Source organism: Haliotis asinina, chromosome 5 (assembly GCF_037392515.1).
Source record: "Haliotis asinina isolate JCU_RB_2024 chromosome 5, JCU_Hal_asi_v2, whole genome shotgun sequence".
Lineage (NCBI taxonomy): Eukaryota > Metazoa > Mollusca > Gastropoda > Lepetellida > Haliotidae > Haliotis > Haliotis asinina.
This window is the reverse complement of record NC_090284.1, coordinates 75,090,138-75,112,729: the sequence shown is the minus strand read 5'-3', so window position 1 is coordinate 75,112,729 and position 22,592 is coordinate 75,090,138. Positions and strand designations below refer to the sequence as shown.

Below are 22,592 nucleotides of genomic sequence, written 5' to 3'. Positions count from 1 at the left end.
TAGATATGAGACGTAAACCAGGAATTTCCAGGTTTTGAGCTCATAGCAATAAGTGTGTTATTTCGAAATTGGGGAACCCGGTCGCAGATATCCTTGGCCGTTGTGGTAATGCAACATTAAATGCATCGACACTGATGCTTGTCAGGAACAACTTCAGTCCATCGACAGCATTACTTCTCGAATTGGCTTTGTGGCCTGATTACTTTTTTTAAAAAAAAAGAAAAAAAAAGACTGTTTTAAAATTTCAAGCAAAATCAAATCATGCAAATGTCAAAGAGCAGCCAAACGTCTTATAAGGTGGTAAAATATATTTGGGCATGCATCAGTGCTACTAATGTTTTAAACTTTTTAATCAAACCACGAATACGTTTCTTTACTTTGTGGACGACAACAATATACATCAGGATAACAATCACTCTCTATGTAAAATGTGCGTATTGTCATCAAAACACATCAAAGATGAGCATGTGCATCTATATGTAACCTTTGTGTGTTTTCATACAGCTCCCCATGATTCTTATCTCCGCAGCGTTGACATTTAATTAATCATTTTTATTTCTGCAATTAAGCAATGTAAACATAAACTGAAAAAGGAAAGGTTTATTTCAAGAAAACCTAACAGTTGGCAATGTTCTGCTTGACGGCCCAGGTAACCTATGGCAGGTATCTGTCGTTAGCCGTTCCCGTTGACATATATATGTGTCTCCGTGATCGGCTCGCCTACGTGGACTCCACAGCTGGGTGGTGTAACAGTGAGACTAATGTCTTTCCCAGTAGTGTTATTTACAGCTGACAGGTGCAGTATGAACGCTATGCGAAGATTCTATTTGTATCACTTTCACGTGATGCAGTATTATCATGAAATCGGCTCTCGTTTTTATGGGAGACTGTTTTGAATGAATATCTGTTTTTTTACGGGAGGTTCGTAAAATGGATATCATAAGAGTGTTATTCTCTTAATCAGAGCAGCATTTCACAACGCTATCTTAGCTTAAAGTGATCGTAACTCCCATACTTTAACATACACTTTCGACTGTAGTACCTCTACTCGCTTTGTCATATGGGTCCAAGGGCGCTAGCTTTACGACGACTACAGAGTAGCAAGACAAGGGTTTTCAACTATGACTGACGCGAATACAGGTTGTTCAGGATAGAATGGATCTCACATTCCCCACACAAAAACAGAATGCAAAACAAGGTTCTGCTAAAACACATGAACAGGTGTTCTTGGTGTATTTATATTTATTCAAGCACGTGTATAAAATGTTCTGCATGTTTCACAACAGCGGAGCAGTCCCTTTCGACTGACGTGGAAATGTCAACCTGTTACATAGAATGATAGGGATATAATGGCCAACTCTTGCCAGAGTCATGAAATCGTTGGTTTGAATCCCACGTTCCCACGTTCTTTTCTTTGTCACTAAGATGACTGTGCCTGGAGCAGGGAGTTCATTATTAAATTGCGCCTATAATCATCATAAGCAGTTGGTTTACACATTTTTAGTTAATAGTGACGACATGCGAAAGGGTAAGCCTGTCTTCACTCAATGACTGAAAACGTCACAAAGTTAGTATTCTTATACAATATGTTGCGGCCTAGTTATATGTAGATTGAGATCATGTGATCTATGGTAAGTCACATGACTGTAAAAAGGGGGAGATAAAGGGGGGGGGAGCATGCAGTGTTATGCTGTTTTTGAGGCTGACAGTGTGAGTCAGGAGTCAGAATTCAGAGTTCCAATACGGGTTTTCAACCGTCAAGCGGCAGAAGCACAGTGTGCAGTGTAAACACATGATAAAAGTTTGCTGTGTGGAACTTCTGACATTTGCAGCGGTGACATAATATATTGAAAATTATTGCTGAGTGATCTCTTTTTAACTTCAATCTTATGTATGTTGAGTGATACATCATGGCAGTTCTATGACGTCAAGCTATGAAATCACAGAATGTGACAGAATTGTAGTAATTATCGATCACCTTTTCTGGCAACATCCTATGAAATTTCATTTGGGTAATCGCCTTATGATGAAACAATCTGCCTCGTCAACCAAATCTCTGGATGCAAACATTTTCTTCTGAATACCAGATGTCAAATTGAATGCTAGAGAGTTATGCTTGGACGAAGCAGATTCCACTCGGGGTAAAGTGCACAATAGTGGTGAAACCTGTACGGCTGGTTAACTGAATGTGTTAACAGAGGTGTTATAAGCAGTAAGCATGGGCTGCACCAAGCATGACTCACAGTAACAGTATTATTTACATATTTGTGTAGTGCCTTTACATACTTTGAACTAGTGTATTTTACTGTGTGGTATTGAACATAATCTATACCTATAACATGTTTTCAGGGGGTCATATGCATGTCATGAGCAGTACAAAGTATGCTTTCCAGTTATCCATAAGTACTCTGCTGTTTGTACTTATAACTCGTTATAGCTCAGTCAGTCCGAGCCCCTGTCTAATCCACCAGGCATGCTTATATCTCTTCGTGTATATATGTCACATATAGCTATGTATACATAGGCACATTAATTCATTACAAGTAATCAATGAATGCATTTGATAAATGTATGAGTAAACGTCATTAAACAAATGCCATCCGTCTACGTTAAATGAATAATGTTATACAAGTATGACTGTGAATTTGATATACCCGTACATACGTCTGGGTAATATATCTTATGGAAGTATTTCAGGTTGTTTGTTCTGACTTCCATTAAATAAATCCTCAGTACTATGAACTGTGTGTTGTTCATAAACAACTCGCTTACATCACCATTCACAGAAATTGCATTCATACTATGTGTGCTGCCTGATCCGCTGCAGCCATACGTCCGTCATTTGATGGCGGCATGCTCGGCAGACTGAGTTTCTCAGGGACCAGAAACACATGGCAACTCATGCGGCTTTAAACCGCGGTTTAGAAATAGATAGCATGAGTTGCTAGTTCTGTACTTGGTGTGGATATTTGTTACATAAATAATTGGACAAGACAGTTTTATGGGCTGACATATTAACAGTCACTTTCAAGGTGATTTCATTACGGAAACACTTCTTGTTAGTGGCATAGGATGTAAACGTTTTATAGTGCTTAAAAATATTGTCAGCGTTGTGTTTGTAAATGTCAGATACTTTATGACCCCGCATTGAACTGCACCTGCTGTTCCAGGGCGTAATAACACGTTACTTAAAGCAGGATTTTGTCTTCCTACACTCACATATAACTAACTATCTGGCAGGCTGTGTTTGTTATTGAGACGGTCACACTGGTGTCAGTAAAAACATTCATTATCTGGAAAGAAATGTAAATTTCCAACTAATTCGGATTGTTTGTAAATTCATCTGAGTGTTTTTACACTTAGGTTGTGATTACCTGTCCCTACAGCGAAAACAGGTGTTTAGTGGTAAGATGACAAAACAACATCATCTCGGGATTCAGCCAAGGTTGGGATAACAACACCCTGCCTGTCGTTGATAGTGTCTTGCGACATATATTCATCTGTCCCAGAATCACACTAAACTGGTTCTAGTACAATGTTTCGGAAAGTCTATACATACGTCTCTAGTCCATAATTCATTATATCCGTGCTAAAACATTCTTTCGTGATAATCGTAAAGACATATCATATACATATATTTGCGGTAATGCGTTTAGACTTCTCTGACACGAATAGAAGCAATGTACATCCACGTGTGCAGCATCGGAACAGTGATAGGCATTACGTTAGATAATCAGCCAATAACAGTAACAGGAAGTGGTTATGAAGCTGATGACTAATGGTTGTTCATGTGTCATGGACTGTTAATTATAGATTTACGCACAGAAACCTTTGCGCTCTCTAACGAGACACTTAAAGTAAGAGAATGACCATGAGATATTGACACTGATACACAAAGGGTGCGACTGTTGCTTCGGATTAAAACAAAAGATATACAAATATAAAATTATGTGCATTACATGTCTAAACTGTACATGGACAGATACATACATACATACATACATACATGTACATACAGACATACAGACATACATACATACATACATACATACAGACAGACACGTACATACATACATACATGCATGCATACATACATACATACATACATACATACATGTACATACATACATACAGACATACATACATACATACATACATGTCTATATACACAGGGACATCAATGTGCATTGATGAGGTTGCTCGGTGCTGATGTACACCTGATGGCTCAAGAAAACACAAAACAGGCCGTGATTGAGTAATTAAACGTGAACCAGAATAGAACACTAGTAAGCTTAAGTACATCCCATCCTGTAATATGTCCAGTCAGGGAACATTAGTGTAATTTCTATAACCTGCAACATGGCACAAGTAATACATTGTATGTGTAGCTAGCTGTTATGACTGTATAAAACGAGGCGGAAATCTGCACACACTTCCATCATTTCCTGACAGCAATAACACCTTTATAAACATAGGTGAATTGGTAAGTTGGCAGACAGGAAAAGGAACTATGCACATTAACACATTGCCCACAAATAATTAACAACATAATAACGAATTTAGTTTGCAAGAACAGACAGCTAAAACTGCCATTTCACAAACAACTTATTTTCATGTGTTCATATTATTCTGCATTTCAAACACTGTCAAAGCATCTACATATTTCTTAATATTTATATATATATCGTACATGCGAGGTTCTGGAGCTGGGACCTGTAGGCAGGTGTTTTCAAATGTAAAGTTCGCACTTAATGTAATGAAATAGCGACCCACTCACGACAATTGTTGACAATCTTATCCCTCCTTTCATTGAATCACGTATATTAGTGGAATATAACTCAGATTACTTGAATAACCCAGATTACTTGAATAACTCAGATTACTTTGAAATGTGAACTGTACAGTGTCAGTGGAACCATCTCACGCCTCGTTGTGTACTTCTGTTTGTTTAAGACTTCACCTGTGTGAAGGGATTCTGTCGGTATGCAGACTCAAGTCACCAGCATAGCCACCATAAAATTTACTTTAATTGCAATACCAGTGATAAACCTCACATGTGATAGTTAATTTCATTTAAGTATTTTTACCATTATTCAATGGAGAGTGATCAGTGTCTTATTTCGAACCATATCAAAAGTGTGTGCGTACACATCATTTGTTATAAGTGAGAGGGAGGCCAGCATCCCAGAAGAGGGTCCATTTTTTCAGACACTGTCATTTCAGTGACCAACCCCTTTCAACATTTATGCTAAATATGGTGATGTGACAGGTTTTTGCATTAGTCATTGGACGTCAGATGACGTCAGAGGTTTTGTTAGATCATTGGCCTGTCTGTATATCGCAGTATGAAAAGTCAGCCTCGTGAATATCGCGCCAGTCCGCCTCTTGCCTCCAGACAATCCCAAATTCGACAAGACATATTCCTAATCACACGTCCAATGTCGCCTTGGTTCATTTCATCCCATTATTCATGAAAGGTAAAAGAGCGAGTGGTCTTATGTTGTTGATGGCGAAGTACGCGGATATCACAGACATACACGATGAGTAACAAGTCTGGAAAGAGTGCTGGTCCTGGTAAGGTGGTTATGTTCTCGAGCCAGAGGGACCCAGTAACATTAGAGGCATTGTGTACTCTTGTGTTCCCATCCTGAAACACAGGACGACACGAACGTGTACCTCCAGGATGTTATCACGGTTGTAACGCCAAGTCACACGTCCGAACATGAAAATCTGTCCTGCCAGTCACTGTGATCTCGTTACTCTCAATTCCATAATAACGACCGTCCAGAGTGACTTTAACGACATGAAAACGTTAGTTCCGTCTACGCCATGTTGTGCTGCGCCTGTCAAAGACGTCCAAAGCAAACCCTGATCCACCAAAAAACGTAACGTTTGCATAATTGGTCCAGCGCTGCCGTTCCTGACACCCAAAACGTCTGGGTGTAATGTGACTGTCCGTCAACACGTTGACGCAGGTCAATCAGGTTCCATATGCGCAGTTGGAACCTGCCCAGTCCATTACGAACAGCCAGTCCATTCACTCTAGCACCTGTAGCTCTGTCAAGTTCATTTCTTGTTTGACAGGCACGTGGATCATGGTTTAAAACTCAGATGTTGCGATGAAGAGTTCGTGTGTGCCATCTGTCGCACTTGGTTGACAAGAAGGCTGTCTGTCAACTGTAATCTATTAGTTACTGATCACTGTTAATCATTACGAGCTGCATACCAACAGGTTTATTCCACCCAGCAGTTTCCGACGTGACAGATGCATTACATGGTTCTTTTTTTAAAAAAAAGTAAGGCTGTTAAGAAGAAACCGATGTTAAAACAATACCAGAGCAGTTTTCAGTGTGATTTTTAACACTGAAATGTACAGCAAGACACGGGCACGTATCACTATAAATTTATAGTCTACCCTGACCACGGGTAAGTAAACATTATGGAACAAACGCTTGCATGAAATTGTCATGATTGCACGGCAGTCATAAGTTGTGAATGAAAAAAGTAATTCAAATCCATTACAATCACACAACTTGGTACCCACAAAATATCAGATGCTACCACTGCCCGATACCTCCTGGCTACAGACCGAATCAGTCGTTGGATGTTTTGTTGTAGACTCTTTCTTCATTCCTCCTGAAGCATGCGGACCAACTGTTGAAGATTCTGTGGTGGATTACGACGTCTGCGTACCCGTCTATCGATCTGATCCCAAAGGTGTTCGATTGGATTTATATCCGGGGATCTCGAGGGCCAGGGAAGGGTATTGATGTTGTTATTGGCCCGGTAATCCAGGATGTGGGGCCTGGCGTTGTCCTGTTCGAAGAGCTGCCGTTGACGGTCAACAAGGTGAAGGACCTACGGACGGAGAATCTGGTCGATGTATCCACTGGCTGTCAGGTGTGCATTGGACAAGCACAAATTCCGATCTGCGGGTGTATGAGTTCGCTCCCCACATCATAACACTCACTCCACGGAATCTGTCCACCTGTCTGATGCAGTTAGGAGCAAACCGTTCATTACGTCGACTGTAGACACGGTCTCTACCATCACGTTGCCTAAAGAGATGACGGGATTCATCGCTAAACCATATGCGCCTCCAGTTTGCCAGGTTCCGCAGTCTAAGTAAACTTATCCTCAGTACTTTTTGTTACACTCCACTGTCGAGTCTAACAAAACCTTATGGGATGTCGCGTCAGGTAACCTTTGAGATTGACCAATCAGAACACAGCTTACCAAATCGCGAAAGTGGATATTCGCACATACCTTTTGAACATTTTATCTCGAAAAGGTTCGTACCCGAACGATTCCGAAAGCTATATAGCGTACGCTCGCTTCCAGGTGATGCACACGGCGTACGTACAACCATGACAACGGTGAGTAACCAGCGCTGAAAATGGTGTTTTGGGCAATATTCAAGGATGTCATCCTGCGGATGTACTAGCTAATGGTAAAATAATTGTGTTATATGCGGATTTTTGTTTGTGGAGAGATCTATGTCAGTGACCTAAATAATTTGAAAGTCCCTCCGATCCCTAAATAGTAGCCGTTGTCTGATTGATTAAATCTATTTAACCGTCTCGCGTTTGATTGGATGGTCATTGGTCGCCCAAAGGTTACCTGACGTGACCTTCTACTAGGTTTTGTTAGACTCAGTGTTGGAGTGTAACGAAATACACTGAGACTAAGTTTACTCAGACTGCCAGGTTCCATGGCAGCACCGTGTTACACCATCTCACGCGTCGACTTCGACGTTGTTGTGTCAAGGAGGGGGCAACTTTTCTATGCTTGGCACGTATTCCCGCTTCTCGGTTTCTGATTGTCTGATCGGACACTCTTAGGTCTTCAAACTGTTCTTGTGCTGTGTCCCGGGAGGTTCGATGGCTGTCACGTAGGTAGGTTACCCGGATGTACCGATCTTTGGCAGGTGTGGTGACTTTAGGTCTTCCTGATCTTGGACGGAATCGATCCCACAATCGAGTTATTGTGCTGGGATAAACGTGGAAGATCCTTGCCACCTCATCCTTTGATTCGCCAGCTTGCAATCGTCCAATTGCCTGATTTGGATCGACAGCGTTGAGACGTCCCATTTTCGTGTACATTACTTGCAAAGATCGTGTCTGAAATTGTGAGATTCATCTGGGTTTTTTTATAGTCAAATGTTGTGCTCATGCTTTGCACGTGAGAAACAATCATTCGTATGACATCACGCACATCATGACAATCCTGATTAATAAAACTGTTAAAAATCATTTTTGGTTGCGTTTGGTCAAGCATGATATTCTAAAACATTCCAGAAACAATGTGCAAACCTGTGAAAAAGACTTTTTTCATTTTTAATTTCATTTTGCGTGTCTTTTTTTTTTTTTTTTTTTTTTTTTTTTGAAGAGTCATGCCATCTGCAAACCATACTTTAATACCCTTCGTTAAGTGATATTACCTGTAATAAGCAGGTCAGCAGGCTAACCTGGAGAGAAATGCATGCTATAGTGGCTTCTTGACGTCAGTGAAATACAGCCAGGAAGGTGATAAGTAGCAGATAGATTTCTTAATTACAACCTTGTGTTATCTATCACCCGTTCATGACTGCAGATCACTCTCTGTGTGGGCGTAAAATGTCGAGAAAAATCAACATTATACATAAAAGAGAGAAATGTTACATTTTGAATCCGTTTACAAAACCATATCAGTTGTACCAAATGATACCCAAAACTAAAACAGAAAAGAAATATACTGTAAAATCATCTAATAACCCGTGCATAATCTAGTTCTACACGACAGAAGATACTAAAAGTAAATTATCCTTACCACGCCTGTTACTGTAGTCGTTTAACATTTTCCAAGGAAAAAATGATTTGGCATTCACTGTTTCTTGAAGCGAATATCTGTACGTGAAGATCAATATCCCATATGTTTCTGACCCTACCCGTTTCCCAACATACCTTCCAGAATTATCTTTCAATTTCTCGCCTAGGTACTAAGAACTATGATACATCGCATTACAATATTTCGATGGAACCTGTATGATATCTTTGCCAGAAGTAAGTCGATAATATCATCGGTTATGACACTTCGTCTTTGGACACTATTTCTAAATATGTCTAATACACATTTTGCAAGTAAAACCGACACTGGATACAAAAATGGTGTCCGCCTAAAGCTGGTAACTTAGGCACATTTACTTTGAGATTAAATGTGAAGACTAAATGCTTCAGGTTTTAATGTTAGAGAATCATTAGCGACATTTCTGAAACGACCCGTTTTACGTTAATATTGCTTTGGAGGCGTTTTAGTGTATATAAGTGGTTCGAGAACACCTGGTGTCAGCCCTGTTTCCGAAGAATTCATCATCGTAAATCATGTATAATATATGACGCATGATAAAGTCTCCTTGAGCACACATAAGTACATGTCAACAACAGAGGTATGCTATTTTCTGTCACCGACGTCCTTCTAGATTACTAATATCCATCTGAGGACAATGCACGACTTGGACTGATACACCTTGAAGGGGAGAAGCAGTGAAACAGTAAATATCAGTACTCTTTCGTGTACATAACTTCAGGTTCCTGTTCTTAAATTCTATTAATGTTTGAGCGTAATATTATTTAATGTTAAAGGCATTTGTTAAAGGCATTCATGAAACATTAGATTGTCCCTGTATAGCTTGAGGTGCTATGTACCTCACCATAGCCATAGTGGGTGTTCAACAACATTAACCACTGGTATCCTCGTGTTACACCGGGAATCATCAGTTTGTTGTTTTTACAACGATCAGTGACAGTAGATTCCATGAATTATTCGCCTGAATTTTGTTGTGAATAATATATGTGACTCTATGTATATCCCTCTGGGCACTGACATATAAAATGCAAAAACCAGACCATGTTTCGCATAATGTGATCTCATTGCGTACTTTATGTTAATTAAATGTGTAGCGAAAATAGGAGTGGGGAATGCAGGTCAGGAAGACATTTACAATACATTAGTCTGGGAGCAAATTACTTCAGCACCAAACAGTTCAGGTAGCAGTACTTGTTTCCACATGCATGTCAATGCCAAACGTTTGACAAACGTCTTACGTGGACACATTGTGCTGATGTCCATGAAACTGCGTTGTGTGAAGAGCCAAGATATGCGAATGGATATGTACATCACAGACGTTTGGCTCTTCATGACTATAGAAGTGATGTGCAGAATGATGAGGTTTCGGATGTAAATTACATTACAATCATATCCATATGAAGTTTTGGATTACAGCACATCGCCTGCTAACAATCCTGACAAAATCCACTCAAACACACTGGAAATTGCAAATATATCACTTTCTGGTATCTGTGCACGTGGATCTCCTGATAATTCAGTTATAACATATCTCACCTACAATACGTAAATCGCTAGAGACTTTTAACTGCAAGTATGTTGTGTTTGTACCTGAATTTCACGTTTTCAGAACACCTATCAAAGAGGAATTTACTGTTTAGCTGTTTCAATGACGAAACACATGTAAAGTCGTCGGTAAATGTACAAAATTAATACACGGTAGTGAGGCCAATAAAACAGTGACCGAAAATTGCAATTTTCTAGTTATAATGGGAATGCCTGTACGGACAAGCATAGTCCTTTGTATCGCCGTAGCTGTAGCTGACTTTCATAGGGTGAGATGGTAGGAAACCATGTATCCACGCATAAATGTATGTAGCATATATAGAAAATGACATTCATTCCTTTAGCACTTAGAGACGTATCCTTCATTGCTGCTCAGGAGACACTAAATAGACCATCATCTAACCTAATATGACGGTTTCGTGTGAAGGTTATTTCACACATACACACACGCGCGAGCACCGACCTCGCTAGTAAAATCAAAACTAGCTCGAAAATCTGTGGTGGCTGCTAGTCGAAATATCATGTTGGTCGCTGTAAATTACATTCTATTCTTAAATCTTCATACAATGTCCCTACTTCCACGTTCAATATCTCGTACACAGAAGCTAGTTCACTGCTGATGTAATACGATCTAACTGCCTGATTACAGTTCTCTGCTTAACGTTTGCGCTACTGGGATTGACATTTGCAAATTTCTCTTCCGTAAAACAAATGGATAAATTAAGTGTAATGGTAACATATTTGCGAATGTTGCTGATTGTCAACAGTGAATACAACGGCAAGAACTGGAATACGCAATGCGTGGTTGGGTTTATAAATGAAACTCCCCAATACAAAACTGGTTTCGTTCGACTGATTGTGTAACAATGTTGTTTTTGTCAGCTGTTAGCATAAAAGTTCGTGCAATTGTCGAGATAGGAAGGCCATAGCTTGACAGATGTTTCCAAGGGATAAAGAAGTGCATTGTGTTTAGTGGGCCGTGGAACAGTTTTTTCAGTTCATGTTTCTGTGTTTCTGTATTAAGCATATATGAATTGACGGTAGTCATAAGCTGACAGAAGTCCCATTTGCTGCCTGGGCCGAGTGTAGAAGGGGTGAGGGCGCTGAGATTTGATTAGCTCTTCCAGCCGAACTGTGCCAGGATCATCCGAACCCTATCTCCTACATTTTTATCTTAATCTGTAAAACACAATGATATAGGCAATTAAAACCGCGCCTGTTTCCACACACTGGTGAATGCTCAAAGCCCTAACACACAATTACCCCGGATAACCGAAGCTGCTTGTGAAGCGCTAGAAGGTTATAGTCACATGACTTATCCCACCGGGTACCCATTTTCTGCTGGGTGGACAGAGGCAATTTCTAACAAACTCATTTTTCTAAGGTGAGAAAACATTATTCCATGTACTTCGTTGTGGGGCAGGACTGTAGTGTCAGGAGTCAAGATGTCAAACACGGTCACCCATCTAAGGACTCACCGCACCCAACGTTGCTTTAGTGTAACTTCAAGATAAGATACAACCCACGAGTTTTGTCAGTAGGCATATGCATTGGACCAAGAGTTATAATCAGATCGACGACTGTCAACTGCACGACGAGATTTGTAATTCCTATGACGGAATGAAGTTGCAAATTTTCCAGACACGGATCATGCTGTACCTGTAACTTACCACATACATGTTCTATAAATTTGAATCACAAGCAGACAACATCACCAATTTATTAGGTCTATAGCTCAGCCTGATATTCTACTTTTAAAAGGTTATTCACAATATAGGTACGGCTAAAAACGGAAGCAAACCTTAGTATTATGGTAGCGGTGGTAATAATAGTAGCATCAGTAGGAAGTAAAATTAGAAACATTTATAGAATGTGTGTCACTGATTACCTACCATCGCCGAGTCCAGAATATATGTTGCACAACAATGTATTTATAAAATAGTAGTATACAGTCGTATCAATTAACGTGGATCAGATACAAGAAATGCAATCACACTGAGCATGAGTGTGATTCGGTGACATTGCTATCGCCATACATTTCCAATGTATGACTGAGTGGTCTTGTGAGTGGCTGTTAATGGGTGAGTGAGCGACATCCGGTGTTATACCACGCTGGGCGATCAAACACCATACCCCCAAGGCTAAGACATTCAAGGTTCCCGTCAAGCCTTGGGCATGTCGTTTGGTAAGCGAGTGGACAGTAACACGTTTGACTCAACCCTGACACTAATTATGCATGAGACAATTCCATATTTTGATCTGCAAAACCCATGGATATCTACGAGTAACTGAGAGATGTCTAATAGGTGAATGGGTGACTTGGACAAGCGTTTGCAACTCGTGGCTGACTGACTTTGAACAGTGTTTAAAATCTGTCATTGTGGGATGACAGACAAGGTTCACAATCAGGACGAGTTTGACTTCGACCCCACGAGCATACGTGCCACACCACAAGCATATCTCCAAGAGTGAGTGAGTGCGTTTAGTTTTACGCCGCGCTCAGCAATATTCCAGCCATATGGCGGCCATACCTCCAAGAAACACTTGTCGTTTTAGATGAGTTGTGTACTACACTACAGTGTCCATAAATAATGGTTTATTATCGGACTGGACATAAATATAGGTTCATTAAACGTTATTTGTACTCATGAGATTGGTCAAATTATGCAGGATCGCCAATGACGAATGCATTAGTTGAGAAAATTATCCCAATGCACAATGTATTCCATTATTCGTTGAACGTACAAAATGTACATCAACGTGTATCGTGTGCTTATAGCCCACGGCGGTTGCCAAAAGGTGTTGTCTGAGTACAGGCTATGCCACAGGATATGACCTAACATGACAGTGTATGACTTAATATGACAGCAAAGTGAAAGACAATCGTAAACAGAGAAGCCATCTATTCTCCTGCACATGTGGAGTTGCCACCGACTCAGAAATTTTAAGACACTGGCAATAATCCAAGGTGTTCTATGCATTCATGTCAGGAACAAGACAAATGATAGTGTGTTGACATCCCAAATAACCGTTGTACGTTACATGTGTCGATGGTATTGGAATTAAGGTGGCTTGCATTGGCAAAATAGATGATGTTACTGTTTAGTGGGGACTATTACTATTTCATGAGAATATGAAAACCCCATTTCTTATTAAAGTAAAAATAACAGGTGATAAACTTTTCTTACTTTCGTCATTTGGATCTCCCTTCGAAATCCTCAAGAGATTGCTGATTTGGCCGATGTTCAAAGGACTTTAATTCCTGCATATATCAGACATAGAGGAACTACTTCTGGCAGGGTGGTGGTATACATGTGGCTGTTTAGCTCGAAGAGCGTTGAATAAGAACGTTAAACTTATTCACACTGAGAGCAGCCATGGAGTCGTGTGTTTGTATTGCGATGATATTTATCGTTTGTTTTTAGACTCTCCATGACATGAATTGATTGAAAACGCCAGTTGTTTATCATTCAAGTGAGACAAAGTATCCTATACACTGGGCCATACATGATGTTTTGAAAAGCTTTCAGCACACTTTCTTCAGAAAGGCGTAATCGGTCGATGAGAAATTCTCTTTGGAAAACATTATCGCATCAACTGGTGGACACGCCCCATGATATTGTGCAGTACATTGGGGAGCAGTTTGCTTGTGAACGGACACTTTAATTTTAACTTAGCTACATCAGACTTTGGATTAGGAACAGTCTCTTTCAGATTGGGTATTTTTAGCAGTTCTTATAAATCACAACGTTACTTGAGATTGCAGATCTCCATTCGCTGTACATGAGAAAAACGTGTGTGAGTTCCATACTCGATCTAGTCGTGGTGCTCTATCTATTTTGTGAGCAGGATTGACTGGGTTTGTTACAAGTTCTCAAGAAGCAAAACCACGACAAATGATAGCAATGTCAGTTACGTATAATGCTCTTTGACTATAGTTAATAACTGAACAAAAAGAAACAATATAAACTGAAAATTTTTGACAACGAAGTTGTAAAATCAGCTACCTGAATGTGTATATTAGCGTGAACCCTATGCTTCCGATCTCCAGATGTTGGTACCCAGAAACAAGTACAATACACACAGCGCAACGTAACTAAACCTGGCCGAAGTAATGTGTCTTACCGGGAAACCATATCAGTCACAAGTAGTATATCTCCACTGACAGAAGAGTGCTTACCTTGATTGTATTGCGGCGCGTACAGTACCAGTCATGTATTGTCTCCATCCATCATAATCCTATGTGTAAGCGCAATTACGAGAGACATTTCTGTAGCTCTACCAGGGTATTGATCACAAGTCAGCGCCAGTTTCTAACCTTGCCAGCCAAGCCCGACCACACGCAGGACTGCCGACAGCAGCCAATTTTCCCCATGCTTTTAGAGGTAGGCTGAGAGTTAAGCTTCCGAAACCACGGATCGACACGTTAAGAAGAAGCAATGTTCAATTACTACTTGAGTTAAGCTGCGTGATTTGCCTCATCGCTACAGAGAAGGGCTCTGTCTGTCTTCGGGACATGGTGATGACTGAAGCAATGGAACTCGAGTTAACATGGCACTGTCCCATAATTCTATTGTAATCAGTTACTCGTGTTTACAGAAACGTAACTGGCTGTGGCTTTGCGCATCTTAGTGTGTATTGTTTCCCTGAAACATTAAGTACTTTGACCATCTTTGTGATAATCTTTGTGATACTGAAACACTGACATACGTTCACCTTCAGAAGAGAAAATTCGGATCGGTTGAAAAGAAAGGCATTATCTGAATACGTTAATGAGACCCGTGTTGTCGTATGATACGTATGCAGAGGGCTGTTTAAACACTGATAACGGTACACAGAGTACGTAGGGTTGAAACAAAGACATAAGCATACAGAAAACACAGCAATTAAATATTGATATAAGTACACAGACTACGTAGGGTTGAAGCAAGGGTATACGTATGCAGAGGGCGCTCTTTTTAAACACTGATATAGGTACACGTAGGGTTGAGTGAGTGAGTGAGTAAATATTTAATGCCACATCAGCAATACTTCAGCCATATCGTGACGGGAACATTTAATACTGCAATGGAATGTATGTATATTATAAAACCTGTTGTCAAAGGACAGTAAAACAACTAGAATATCACAGTTACAAAACTAGTGTGGAAAGGTAAAACTAATATCACTATATGAAGACAATTTGAAACACGGGCTATATATATCACCAACAACTGACGATAGATCACCATACAAGGCACCATGAGGGCTTATAGTCTGGCAGAAAATGTTTCAGGACGGTGTTTGGTAACTTTACTTTAAAACTATGAGTGCTACCCGTTTCCAATTCGGCAAGAGGCTTTATAATTCTTCTATCATTGAGGATTTTAATTGTCATAATATATCACTCGATAATAAGAAAGTTGTCTATAAGAGTTGTCATCATTTCAAGTCACAACAACACCTCACATGCCAAGGGTGTTGAGCTACTTACCGGAACAGCGACCCGGTCATGCAAATAGGCAGGTCACATGTCACATTCTTACATTATGCTCGGCAGGTCACATTACTTGTCACGTGACTTAAAGCACGTGCATTTCACACACACACATCTACACACATCATTAATTTTACTTTGAATGTTTGTGGACCTACGTACCCTCTCAGGAGGACACGTAGATTTGAAGTATTTCAGATTCACAGGATGCCTAAACATAGATAAATGACTACATTATCCGTGTGTTATTGTAATTCCTGATATAGTTGAACTGGCAATGAACGTAAACACTTAGCCTCGACCGCCAACGCTCACTTCTTTTGTGACAACGTACTGTCCTGGAATGAGGGTCGAGGGAGCTCCTGTTCTGCTGCTTATCTGTATCGTCATTCAAGCACTTCAAGTTTTCTGCTTTCATTTTCAAATGTCTGTTCGCTCTCACGAAAGCAATGTTTGAATCTGGTAGTTACTAACCATGCCATTTGAAACAGCCATTCTCTCTCAACATATAATACGGTGTTGTGAACTTTATTATACTGCTCTTCGTTAGTTGGTTACTAAAACTGGAAACTGTGGACATGTTAGATTATGTGCATGATTTATTCATTCATTTCACGCAACACTGTGTAAGCTTTAATTCATATTGTCATTGTCTTGTCATCTTGTCTGTTTAATATCATTGTCTGTAGTTTTACATGCCTAACACAATTGACTAAGTTTTATTTTGGACGCCAAAGATATAGCCTGTTGTTATTCTCGTCATGCTGAATATCGAGAATTGTGAACTTTTTGCAGAACTAGAGCACCCATCCACATATGCAACAGCTGTCCAAAGAAAGAACTTTGCTAACATTGCATATTATTTACCCACGAGTTAGTATGAAAATTTGGTCTTGTAATTTAATTAACATCAGCAACGTCGATACCAGTGTTTTTGTCAGTGTGTAGTCAGACGTAAACACACAGCATATTGATGTTGTATCTATAATATCGTCTAATGTACGGTATTATTATCTGGGCAGTTACATAAAGCTCCCATCAGTATGAAAAAGAATAAATGTTCCGACTCACTGCGAAAGTATGCCGAGGTAAGGAAGGAAACAATCGATGTTTTTCAAAAGAATATATTTCAATTTGATTCAGATTTCAATGTATTAATATGCATGTGTTATGGTGGACATCATTCGACGTTCCTGGAACAAATCATCAAAAATCATATTTTGTATCTGTATCATAAGAAATAAAATCTCGTTTGACATTGTGCATGACACATGCAACAGGGCAGGTTATTATCTCGCGCGTTTTGCACTGAAACCCAATAAGCAGGTCCATTTGCATGTGAGAAAACCTGAAAAAGTAAATGCCTTGAAGTTCAAAGGCATACTTATTCATTTCGTAACATGTTATTTTGGGATTACAAAGCAAAAATATTTTCAAGGTGAGAAGTATATATTTTGAGTTACGATCCGTGCAATACCAATGAGTGGCACCTCACGAAATTGGCTGATAATGTTCGTGAAAATACCTGCAGACAAAGGAAAGAACAAGAACTGACGACTAATTTCCTAAGAAAATCACCAAGATTTGAAACAGTTGCTTGTATGGGTTGTGTACATGATCTTAATAAAGGAAAACATCACAATCAACTCTGAATGCCCATGTAATAAAAGCAGTCATGGTGTACTTGGTGTGCTTTCAGGCTGGACAGTAAAGTACATTTCATTTTTATGTACTCAAAACGTGTACTTTTATGTACTTCAAAATGCCTATTGTACTTGTGAAACTGAATGTTTCGGTACAAGCTGCGTAGATCAAACCCTTTATTTACCACACACAACATTGTGCAAAATAAGTTTATGTTGTTACATACGACACTGGAACATCATTTGAACCTGCTTATTGGGTTTGATGAACATTATATTGTGTACTTTCTACGCTTCCATAGATAATACTACCTGTTTTCCTGTTTGGGGGTAGTAGAGTAATGAGGTTCCATAGAGCAAGCACTTTGTAATCCAGTAAATGATGTAACGGGCTACTGTTTTTTTTCGGCCAGGCCCAGTATCAGTAGCTGACATTTAAGGTGAACAGCTACATATGGGGTGGTCATCTGTTGGATCATCTGTGTGGGATGTCACTCCACATCCCGACAGCAAGCTGGTTGACTCACAATCAAAACACACCTTCAAATTCGAAAGACAAAATCAACAAATATGATCAAACTCTTTAAGAAATAAAACTTTGGCAAAATAATACCTTAGTCAGTCCGTAAGCTGTAGATTCAACTGCTTTCCATTATATGAGAGTCGACTGAAACATAACTGTTGTTTGTCTGACGCATGTCGATATGTCTACAGTGGGCTGTAAACGTGTCGGCGAGTTATTACGGACAACGGTCGTTAACATGATGTATCAGTACTGATCTGGTGCTCCACAGTGAGCACATTTTTTCAGACAGCACCAGCCCCCAAGTTTCTTCTAGACGTCTACCGAGTGGCTGATGTAATATGTGTAAAGGTACGAGGGCAATACATGTATTAGAGGATATATACACACACTGCCGGTATTAATATCATTGATATGTATCCAACATTTACAGCATATTAACAACAGACTATACCTGTGATTCCACTTCAGCTTACTCGAGATTGACTCCAAGATGAGGAGGCTTTCAGAAGTGCAGGGGTAAGTCTTGTTTATCGATTGTTTGAACCATCATGAAGTCAAGAAGGAAAGGGCAAAATGGATGTTTCGGAGCAGCATCAGTGTTCTCTAGAGGTGTCAACTACATCGCCTGTCTGAGGAATGTAGCATCCCCGGCCGTCATTTCACACAAGCACATCAGAATGTGTGTTCGCATAGCACACACAATTGGCCACATTAATCATCAGTGATACTCATGTCTCTATTGTAATATCACCTCAGTCATAGAGATTCTTTGTGTTTTACAACGGATGCTCCAGAATACTATAACTGTATGTGCAAGGTTTACTAGTCCAAATGAAGTCGTTCATTCTTCCTCCATATTGTTCCTGTTTTTCCTAACTTATGGGTTTGTATCCTCCCACCAGTAGGTAGAAAGGATGTGGAATGTTCGGTTTGCAAACATATAACAACTGGCCGAAGGTGTCTGATACAAACTATGTTGTGCATTTGCGGGACTGATTTGTGACGAAGCGGCAATTCACTTAACATTACCGGAAGCTCCAAACCACCCGCATATTGTCTGTTTTTGTGACAACTCTCAATGTATAATGACTACAATATATATATAATTGAAGGATATTATTATATGTGAGTGTGACTTACATATTTCCTCAGTTGTAAGTTGTATCGGTCGTCACACATCATCCAAAAGAAATGCCAAGAAGAGGCCGTGTCATGGGGAGTTTTGTGAACAATGTATTTTCTTTTCGGAGTGTCCTTCGGAGTTTGATTCAAACTGTCTCGCCAGTGACTCATCACACTTGGCTTTGGCTGTACTGAGTCTGTGATATATTGAGATACTGAGTGGTACAGCTAAATGAAGAATCTTATACAAGGAGGCATAAATAGAGATCCCGAAGCGGCAAAGCATGACGATGACGTGGCTTACGTGGAATATAATGCACCGTCAAGCACGGACTGGGCCTGACTCGTTCCCTTCACTGTTTCTGCTATCTCAGACAGTAATGATATAGGCCAGAGTAACAGTTAATGTTTAGACTAATTAAATGTAGACAATATAAGGGTTTCACATCTGGTCCTAATTACAACGTCTGGCGAGACAGGTAGGCTGTAAACGGTAGCCCACCGGTGAGAAAATAATTAATTATTATTACCAGGAGGATGAGTTGTAAGCGTGTCATGTGTTGTTCCAGAATTCGGGTATCTAACAAGGTGACATTACAGTCTAGACGAAATTCCAGAGAAGACTTCACAGGAAACTATCGTCTTAAACTGGTGTGCTATCAAAGACGGCCCCTAGCTGACCAGCTACATATGCAGCAAAGATGTAACACCAAAAGAATGGTCAGGATATGTTTAAGTTCATATCACTGATATAATCTCAACTTAGGACGAGCATATTACTCGAAAGTTCGAGCAAAGTGCTTCCATCATTATCGGTTTCTGTATAATATTACAGCATCAGCAAATATCCAAGTGAGTGAGCAAGTTTAGTTTTACGCCGCTTTTAGCAATATTCCAGCAATATCACGGTGGAGGACACCAGAAATGGGTTTCAGCAAATATGTATGTGACCTTGGTGATATTTATGACATAGGATTTGTTTCATCTGATCCTTACCACTCGTTTTCCCGTTTCAACCTGTAAATCTAACCTGCTTGGGGTGCAGCTGCTGCACGTCATTACGAGGAATTGGAAGATTCAGCCTCATCACACCGATAGCTTGCTCAACAAACGTTATACAAACTTCCTGTCTACATCATTCTTATACTGGAAATAGAATTCGTAATATCTCCTCAATTAATCTCCTTCTGGATGTACAATAATCACCTGGCTCTTTGCCATAAGATGTGCGTTAATACAGTGACGCTTACAAATTGAAATTGTAAACATATTAAAAGTATCCATCAAGACTAGAAACAAGAGGAAACGTGAGTAATTACATGGCCTGCTCGTCTTCCACAGCAGCAGAGGCAGTGATGAACACCGTCCTGACGTCATCAGAAGGGATACGAAAGATGTACAGTCACGCAGATTCACAGGGCCCGGGACGCTTTTGTCATGGTCGTATTCAGAAGCACTTATAAATGATCCCATGAAATAAGCAATCGGTGCGCTTTCTGAGGTCACACTACTCATCTGTTATCACAGGCGCATGATGCCATACCTACAACATTTAAAGTATGATCAAAATATAAAATATAAAAGAAACGTGAAACCCAGATCAAGTGTGTTAAAGAGGTAACAGGGCCCAAAAGCTCTGAATCAAAGTGAAAAAATGTGGTATGACCTATATTTCTGTATCCTCAAATATCGAGGGTCACACAAACTATCGATGCATCGGCAGCGTTTAGTTTCTACCTTCGATTAATTGCTGTCGGAGCAATTAAAATACATCGATATTTCGATGTCTCGTTACATCCTAGTATATGCACATTATGGAAACATAGTATTCACTCTTCCAAGTGTGTCACGTTGATAATACTACGGTTAGAACACAATATACTACATCTCCACATGGCAAACTGACTAGAGCGTGACACCCCCTTAGGACAGTTGCCATCTGTGGCGCATGCATCACGGACAGATAATTGACTATATTGATTCTTGATGCTATATCAGAAATCATCTCAGCACCAGCTTCCTGTTTACACAACTATCTATGTAATAATATGTGGGACATATTGTTTACCACAGCGCTTGATACCATGTGCAAGGAAACATATTGGGTAGGCTTGCAATGGCTCACTCAGCCAGATCGAACTCACTATGACACATACAGGAATGCTAATGGATTTAGATGTTTGTCTCGTATTTTGATAGGAAAGTATAGCAGCCTATTCCTAACTCATCTTCGAATTCAGCATTGTGGATTGCAATGCGTATCCATCGTATAATTTCTGCAAAGGGCCTATCGATAGAGATTTCTTAAATACTTAATCACAGTAAGAAGTAGGTGTGTGTTCTAGTATGTACACAGTCGTAATTGAGTGGCAGATGAACCTGTCGGTACTCGAAAGTGTCTACTGAGTAGTGGACTAATCACAGGTTCCCCCAAGTCTCGAGTTTCGCACTGCAAGAACCGACCAGGAAAACAAACAACACCCTCTGCCATCTACCTAAGTGAATCAATAACACTACACTAAGTGAAAAGCAACGTTCCAACTGGACATATCTCTGCACCAAAAATAAGACGCATGCGGGATATACAGTGTCTGATGAAGAAAGCTTGTTGTTTCCTGTTTTGCCGCCTTCTGGGTTTGGGTTTCAGATAAACTGATCAGTAAACAGACGACTCTGCAGAACGTTGCATGTACAGAAATGGCTACCTCGTCTTTTCTAAAACCTCCGATAACTTCTCGTGATGATAAGAAGTACCGGGTGCCAGTTATATACACTTTTCTTATTTTTGCTTTTGTCTACCTTAAACAACATCACATCCACACCATCTGATCAATACTATGAGTGAAGTCAGACGCTAAGAGAGATTCAACCTAAGTCTACTGATTCTGACATATCAATGACATGAAGCTATTGTTGTAATGCTATACAGCTACCTCAGGAAGGAATCTAGTGCAGGACTGTGATGGTGACATTGTTTAAACAATCACCAATATTCACATTGTTCCGAGTTGTGAACAACCTCCCACCGGGCTCAGTTTCAGTGGGTGGGGCACCCTTTGCAGTATCACATGTTTTCCCTCAGACTCCGAATCGTGCTTCTTACCAGCTTGAATTCACTATTTGCTGGTGGCGACTAATAAAGCATGTCCTTATTAGTCAGCCTTGCAACATGTCATTCCAAGATTCATTGACTTGTTTCAAACTACCGTATATACAAGTGTTTTGTTTACCATCCGATATGGTACAACATAAGATCTATTTATGTTTCTATTTCCGTTATTTATATTGATACATGTTACTGTTAGCAGACCGACCAATCCCCCAATGCTATCCATGTGTAATCGAGTAGAATCAGTAGCCCCCGCGCAAACAGCAGGTAGATTAACGAAACTCCAGTTCGTCTCCAGGCATTCTGGTTTTATCACATATCACCAAA

The 22,592-nt window shown here is 40.0% G+C and overlaps 1 protein-coding gene across 3 annotated transcripts in view; it reads right to left on the bottom strand.

Moving 5' to 3' along the window:
- LOC137284269 (substance-K receptor-like) overlaps positions 1 to 22,592 on the bottom strand; it is a 61,144-nt gene that overhangs the window by 22,411 nt on the left and 16,141 nt on the right. Inside the window, exon 1 of one of the 3 annotated variants that reach the window (XM_067816016.1) lies at positions 14,570 to 14,964. The exons of the other annotated variants lie outside the window; for them this stretch is intronic. The gene's annotated coding sequence lies outside the window, so the exon portion shown is untranslated. Of the gene's footprint in view, positions 1 to 14,569; positions 14,965 to 22,592 lie in introns of those variants that run through there. 3 annotated transcript variants of the gene reach the window in all.